This window comes from Raphanus sativus, chromosome 3 (assembly GCF_000801105.2).
Source record: "Raphanus sativus cultivar WK10039 chromosome 3, ASM80110v3, whole genome shotgun sequence".
In the NCBI taxonomy this organism is placed as follows: Eukaryota; Viridiplantae; Streptophyta; class Magnoliopsida; order Brassicales; family Brassicaceae; genus Raphanus; species Raphanus sativus.
The window spans coordinates 9,716,583-9,723,989 of record NC_079513.1 but is presented as its reverse complement, the minus strand read 5'-3'; the positions used below and the strand labels follow the sequence as shown (position 1 = coordinate 9,723,989).

The 7,407-nt window shown below is 40.0% G+C and overlaps 1 non-coding gene across 1 annotated transcript; it reads left to right on the top strand.

Moving 5' to 3' along the window:
• The first annotated feature begins 2,358 nt into the window (after positions 1 to 2,358).
• Positions 2,359 to 2,465, top strand: LOC130510237 (small nucleolar RNA R71). Its single transcript, XR_008943917.1, has one exon. It is a non-coding gene; the product is annotated as a small nucleolar RNA R71 (small nucleolar RNA).
• Positions 2,466 to 7,407: the final 4,942 nt, after the last annotated feature.

Below are 7,407 nucleotides of genomic sequence, written 5' to 3'. Positions count from 1 at the left end.
AATAAGATAACTAAAGCACGAGGTGGTTAGTGATCAACACGGAATAAGGTCCTAATTCCCACAAAATTTTGACTGACTCAATCCTAAAAACTGACTCAAACTGACTCAAGAGAAAAACAAAAGAAAGAAACGAGTTAGTAAACGACGAAGACCCTCCCCCAGACTTACTTCACAACGTCTCGGTGTGAAAATAAATCAGGGAGAAGGTGAAAACAAGAATTTACAATTTTTTTTGGTCGAGATACTTACCTAGAGCGGGTGCTCCGAAAAATTCTGGGTGTTCTGTCGCCAGATTTTCACCTGGGCGGTTGTTCTTGGCTCCTGCAGAACAGGAAGCTCCGTTTCTGCAACCCATAATTTTTCGAAGTATCTCGAATTTTTCTGCTTTTTGATCTGAAACTCAATAAACTAAAACGAAAATAAGCAAACAAAAACAAAACCAAGTTATATTTACACTTACCAGTGGGTTGCCTCCCACCAAGCGCTTGGTTAAAGTCATTAGCTTGACTTGGTGACAGGGATCAGCCGGGTTGAGCACGAGGGCTTGTTCCAAAACAAACTCCACAATCAGACATGTTCAGCTTCAAAACTCTGCTCAACAACCCTTTCACAGCAGCTTCTCCTTTCTCTTTCAGCTCATCAGTGAGAATAACTCTGACTATAGAGAAAGGTTTAGAGGTATCCTTGCACTTTACCTCATACTCAATGGATTTCTCATCACACCAGTGAGGTGTCAAAGTCATAGTAGGATCTCCATTGACCATTTTCTTCTGGACTTTCTCTTTCACCCTTGCATTTCCACTGAGTTTCTTGGTATCAATGTGAGGATTTCCATTCAGGACTTCCTTGAACTTACTGTTTTTACCAAGCTCCTTTCTTGGAATAACCTCCAGCTTTTCTCCACTGAACACTGAGATGCAAGAGGCGTGTAATTTCTGAAATCTGGTGGGAACAGCCTGATAGAAGACATTCTTGTTGATGTGGGAGAAGGAGACTCTCTTATTAGGCATATCAACGATTGCTCCCACTGTAGCCATAAATGTCCTTCCTAAGATCAAAGGCATCTCATGATCCTTGTTCATCTCAACAACCTGAAATTCAGTATGGAGAACACAGTCCCCAACTTGGACAGGAAGGTTGCGAATGGTGCCATAAGAAACTGCTCTGGAAGAGTTTGCAAAAGTCAGAGTCACCTGAGAAGGCTCAACCTCAGTAATGCCCAACTTGTCTACAATCGCTTTTGAGACAAGATTCACACAAGATCCGGAGTCACAAAGAGCTTCCTTAAATTCTACTCCAGCAATGGAACATGGAAAAACAAACTTCCCAGGGTCATCAACCTTAGGCAATACCTTCAGTGATGGTGTTAATGCTTCAGTAAAGAGAGCCTTAATTTCCTCTCGAGTCTCTCCACTGTTCTTGAAGAACATGTGCAACGGCCGAATCTCCCAAACTTGTTCAAATGAGATCTTTTGAGGAAGCCTTCTTACCATCTTCCTAAATCCAGCCAACTGCTCTGTACTAATGGGATCCATCAGATGTCGAGGTGGAATTGGATAGGGAACCTTAGGAACATAAATTCGCACTGGTGGAATATCAGTAGATCCGTCGGGAGCTGGAGCAGTCGTGGGAGCAGTCACTCTAGAGCTAACAGACTGCTCTGTTCTCTGTTCTGCGCCCAGAACAGTCTCAGCGAACAGTTGTTTCGTTTGTTTTTCTTCAGATTTCTCACGTCTCTGCTCGGTTGCATTACAATGCTCAACCCTAGAATTCATCACACTCTTTCCACGAATGATCTCTTGCTGCCTTTTAACACTCTCAGTTGTTTGAGCAAGTTGTTCATCAATCCTCTTTATGTGGTTGCTCACAGTATCATACTTTGTATTCAGCTCAGTGAACATGCTGTCCATCCTGGTGTTGATGTCTGTGGTAACCTGATTCAGTGCCTTGACCTGAAGTTGTTGGCTCTGGAGCATCTGCTGCATCATGATGTTCAGATTTTTCAGATCATCTGGCGGACTGTTCCCTGCAGTCGGAGCACTCGCGGCTGGAACAGCCTGCTGATTGCTCTGCGGGGTGGTGTTCTGATACCCAGATCCTTGTGCTTGGTTGTTCTGCAGTAGCTGATCGACCTTAGCTGTTAGCTCATCAATTTTCTGGGCGTGTACACTGGTCCCTTTCTTGGAGTGGTTGCTCTCCTGATTCTCATTGGCTGAGCTAGCTACCATGTTCTCAATCAGCTTGAGCGCTCCATCAATGGTCTGAGTCATGAAGTCTCCATTGCTCGAAGAGTTTAGAGCACCTTGGTATTTCCAGTCCACCCCATCATAGAAAATGCCCAGGAGGTAATCATCATCAAATCCATGGTGAGGGCATTCTCTCTGGTAGTCATTGAAGCGCTCCCATGCGTCACAAAAAGGCTCATCATGGAGCTGTCTGAATGAGGTGATCTTGTTCCTCAATGCAGCTGTTCTCGCCTTTGAGTAGAAATGGTTGAGGAACGCTGATCGGACCTGTTCCCATGAAGTGAGAGAGCCGGTAGGGAGGGAGTTCAACCACCGTGCAGCTTTTCTATCAAGAGAAAATGGGAATAGCATGCACTTGATGTAGTCTGGTGGCACACCATTCGCACGAGTAAAACTGCAGACTTTTTCGAAATTCTCAATATGCTCCATTGGAATTTCTGCAGAGAGACCAGAGAGCACTTTTCTCTGCACCAGATCAATCAGAGCAGGCTTGATCTCGAAGTCCTGTGTGGTGCAGAGTGGAGGAACAATGGCAGAACGCGTAGTAGGAATGTTCCGCGGAAGGTTTCTCTCCCCGATTGGAGCAGTCTGCGCTGCTTGTTCCCGCCGCGCGAGAGCAGCCTGTTGAGCAGATTGTTCTGCAGCTGCTTGCTGAGCTTGGATGGTCTGCTGCATCTGAAGCATCTGCTGTTGCATCAGTTGCATTGCTGCAGCGAGATCATCCTGTTGGCCGTGATCACCCATGCTGGTGTTGGTTGGCTTTGATTGTTGTCTGTTCTGTCTTTCTAAATCTTGTGATCTCCTGCAACAAAGAGAAAAGAGCAAGTTAGAGGTCTTAGACTAAATAAATAACCGAAAAATAAAGGTAAAAAGATGGTCCCCGTCGCAACGGCTCCAAAACTTGATACACTAAAATTGTGTCTTTCCTACTGCAAGCAAACAGTGTTGATCAATACAATAAAATCAGGATCCTTTTTTTTAGATTTACCCTCGCTTTTCAAAACAACTCGGCTCCGAGAACTATATTTTTAATAATAAGAGTTAAATCCATAACTGCTTTCAATTTAAACAAAAAGAATTAATAATTAATAATAAGAGTTAAATCCATAACTGCTTTCAAAACAACTCGGCTCCGAGAATCATGTTCACATATTTACTAAACAAATTTTGAACCTGACATCGGTTAGTGGTATATCAAAATTAGTTTTTTTTTTTGAAATTTAAAACCAACTACTCTCCCTCTCAGCTCCGAGAATCATGTAGGTTAGTGGTATATTCTCTAAATTATACATTTTCACAGATATTTTCAATTATAATTTTGAACATCGGTTTTACCTCCTCCACATTTTTATTCTTCCCTATAAAAACTACCACTAATCTAACAATTAAATCATCCCAGCATCCACAAATCTAACTCGGCAAAAAAAAAATGAAAACGTCCCAAAAGATAGAAATCTCGCAGAAGCAACTGGTGTATTCAGGTCAAAACCATCCACACATGAGCCATGATTTAAGGAACCCATTTTTATTGCATTACAATTTGTAATGTTTAATATCTTTTGTTTTGTGTGTTATTTGTAATGTTATGTGTAATAATATTGTGATTATTATTATATATGAAATCAACTCATGCAATTTTAATCTAAATAACATAGTTGTATCTATTAAAACTATACTTAGTTTTTAAAAATATTTATATACTCTATCTATATAAATATAATTATATTAAAAAAACATATATGTTTACAAATAAAATCATAAATATATTTATAAAGAAATGTACAAATATAAAATATTGGGAGTAAATAAAACAAAACATATTCCTGTCCTCTTAGAGGGCGGGTCAGTATCTAGTTGTAAAACTTAAGATTCAATCCAGAGGACCAGCTTACACTTTATTTCTATGGGATCAAAATTAAGCTAAGACAATATGGGGTTTTGATTGATTTGGTAACGTGCAAAACAAGTAAAATAATATAAATGAGAATTCAATTTAAAGAGAAGCCAGCCTAGGGTTACTTCATTGGGTGTTAATACTTGTGAGCTAAACAATTATTCAACTGCTAATAAGAACATTCTAGAACTCGGATCATTCAAGTAGAACAGTCCACTGTCGTGGTATTGCTCCCTATCCTGATTGATCTCACCGTCTAACTGTCGTTGAGGTGAGAAGCGATAACAAGCAATAGAGATCAAGTCCGATAGGTTCACAGAACACCCTAATATCTACTTTCGCTGATTAGGGATGCAATGCTCATTCAAAACAGATCTAGCAACCTAAGCACTTTTGATGATCAGATTAAACCTATGATCTAACATTAAGCGGCCAGTTTAATGCAAGCAGTAAGAATGGTTATGAATGAAGACAATCGAGTGATTCACTTATCTATGTTTAGCTCACGAAATCAACACCCTAGAACCCTAGACAAGCTAGCCGACTACTCAGCCATGAACAGAGAAAACACAGAGTTCATAGATGAATAATACTGCATAAATATAACAGAAACAAAGAGAGGGTTCAGGATGATCTTCTCTAAAACGAGAGAGAGAGAGATATCCTTCTCCCTTTACAAGGTATGAAATCACAAAGCAAGTCTCCAATGGTTTCTTCTATGAAAAGAAGCGTAGAATAGTCAAGAGAAACAGAAAAATAAGATATATCAAAGTTGCTGGCGGCGCAGGGAGAAAAAGAGGATAATTAGGGCAAATCCCGAAATAATAGTGGTTTCCATAAAAATCTCTGCCGCTGGAACAATCACTCGGGTTGCTCCGCTCATTGGGAACAGTCTGCAAGGTTGCTCCGCTCGATCGGGAACAGTCATCAGACTGTTCTGCGTAAAAATCACCAAACTGCACTGTTTTCTGCCTCTTTTGTTCCAGCTGGTCCATCTCCCATCCAGTGCACCTCCAGACCTGTAATGACTCAAAAAGGACTAGAAAGACTCGATAAAGACTTGAAAACCAATTAGAAAACATATATACAATGATGTATAAAACACCATATATCAGTGGTCAAATACTTTTGAAGGGAGAGAAAATGGTATGATCATAACCAGCTGCAGAGACAAGAGAGCAAAGTCAGGAGGCAACACATGTTTGATCAGGCTTATAACTGATCAGAACAAGCTGAGAAAAGGAAATCAGGAACTAGTTGTGTTAATGAGAAGACAAAACTGGGGGATGAGTATGGGGACTAAAGCACACGACCCCCTGACCAGAAGAAGATTAAACTGAGAGTATATGGTCCCATTCTCATGAGAAGGACATGTGCAGACTCATCCTGGAGAGAATTACTCAGCTTCAAATTCAAAAAAAAAAAAAGAGGAGGAATCATCTACCTTAAAAATTACATCGCATAGAGAAAAGTTCCAAGATGTGGCTGAGACATGAAGAAGGAGAGGTGATGATATCTCTCATGGCGAGGTCACGCACTTTGGAGTTGAGTAATCAAGTTTCTATCATCCTACATAACTTGGATTTAGAAGAAGAGATGGTGCGATCCTGATCAATCTTAAATTCAATGGATTAAACCCAGTGTATGTGTCAGCTATACCACTGATTGTTGCAGCTTAATGGACAATTTAAAGGTCTTGATGGAATGATCTATGAGGTTTTTGACCAAGAGAAAAAATAACTATTGGTACGACTTTGATCAGGGGCGAAGCTAGGTTTTTTCTTAACTGGGTGCACAATAACTTATAAAAATAGTGTAGGGGGAATCGAACCTAGGTTCCTAGGAAATTATGGGTGCAATCTTAGCCAAATAGCCACCTTCTTCTTATAAATCCTATGTAAAAAATCAAATATCTAAAATATACTGGTTGCACTTGCACCCATAGTGATTAACGTGGCTTCACCACTGACTTTGATGCAGCCTGAACCAGACTATGACAAGAATGAGGTTTCTTCTTTGTTTGAGATAAAATTTATAACGAAGAGGAGGTTTGTATCCAGAAGCTATAGTCAACTTGATTCAGAAAAGATGCAAAGCCAATCTATGCCAGGTAAGGCACACCCTATATCAGCCAGAGATGAGACAAAAGTTTGCTACAGCTTGGTACGGCTCTGGAATGGTTGTCTCTGTGACACCCCCGATCGTAGATGACCGAAAATGACACAGTGGATGTTCTCCGATGGTCGAGCCAAGGTTCTCGGATTACTTCCGATCACCTTATACCAACAATCAAAAAACACTGACGCTCCTATCGAATATCGCTCTAGGCTTTTCAACCCAACAAATCAATACTTGATAGTTAGTTTGTCCCAGATAAGGACTAATATCATATGAAAACTTATGATTTACCAACAATCAAAAAACACTGACGCTCCTATCGGATATCACTCTAGGCTTTTCAACCCGACAAAGCAATACTTGATAGTTAGTTCGTCCCAGATAAGGACTAATATCATATGAGAACTCATGATTTATAAACATTCTTTTATACATTATTTCTTTACTTTAAAAATCTTATGAACTTTTATACTTTCATCCTACGGCCTATCGTCCAACAATTTTTTAGGTAAATATACATCAAAAGGTACGTTAAAAGGACAACAAAATACTACCGCTGGTTGGCCGTTTCTTCCATCCAAAAGAGTAAGTCTCCCGCCTAAGGGTTATCTGCACACACGAATGAGTCATGACCAACTAGTTTACTCAGTGAATCTAGATCCAACTACACAATAAAGAATAAAAAAACAATTATCAAATGTATATACATGGTCATGCAAGTACTAGTACTAAACTTTAGAATATAACTTATCATTGTTAATTCTTATTTTAAACATCACTTCCACATTAACACCCGCCCGTTCAGATACTCGTATAATAAAATATATGTACTAGACCCGAGAAACCACTAAGGTTAACCGAGCCTAGCGAGTTAGCATTACCATCGACGTCGAACGTTCCGGTATGAACATTGGACACTGCATCGTCATGCAGTACACTGTCTCCAGGGAGATATCTGATATATCATGAATTTGACCCGATTTTAGCCATGGTATATAGGACTTTTAGGATAGATTTAATGCATTTTGGAGTCTAGATATCATATTTACAAGTTCATGAGCAATGGAAGGAAATATGGTGATTTTGGAGAATTTTGGAGCACTTTAGAGATTTCACCCGAGATGACCATATCGACCAGCACTTGAGGCG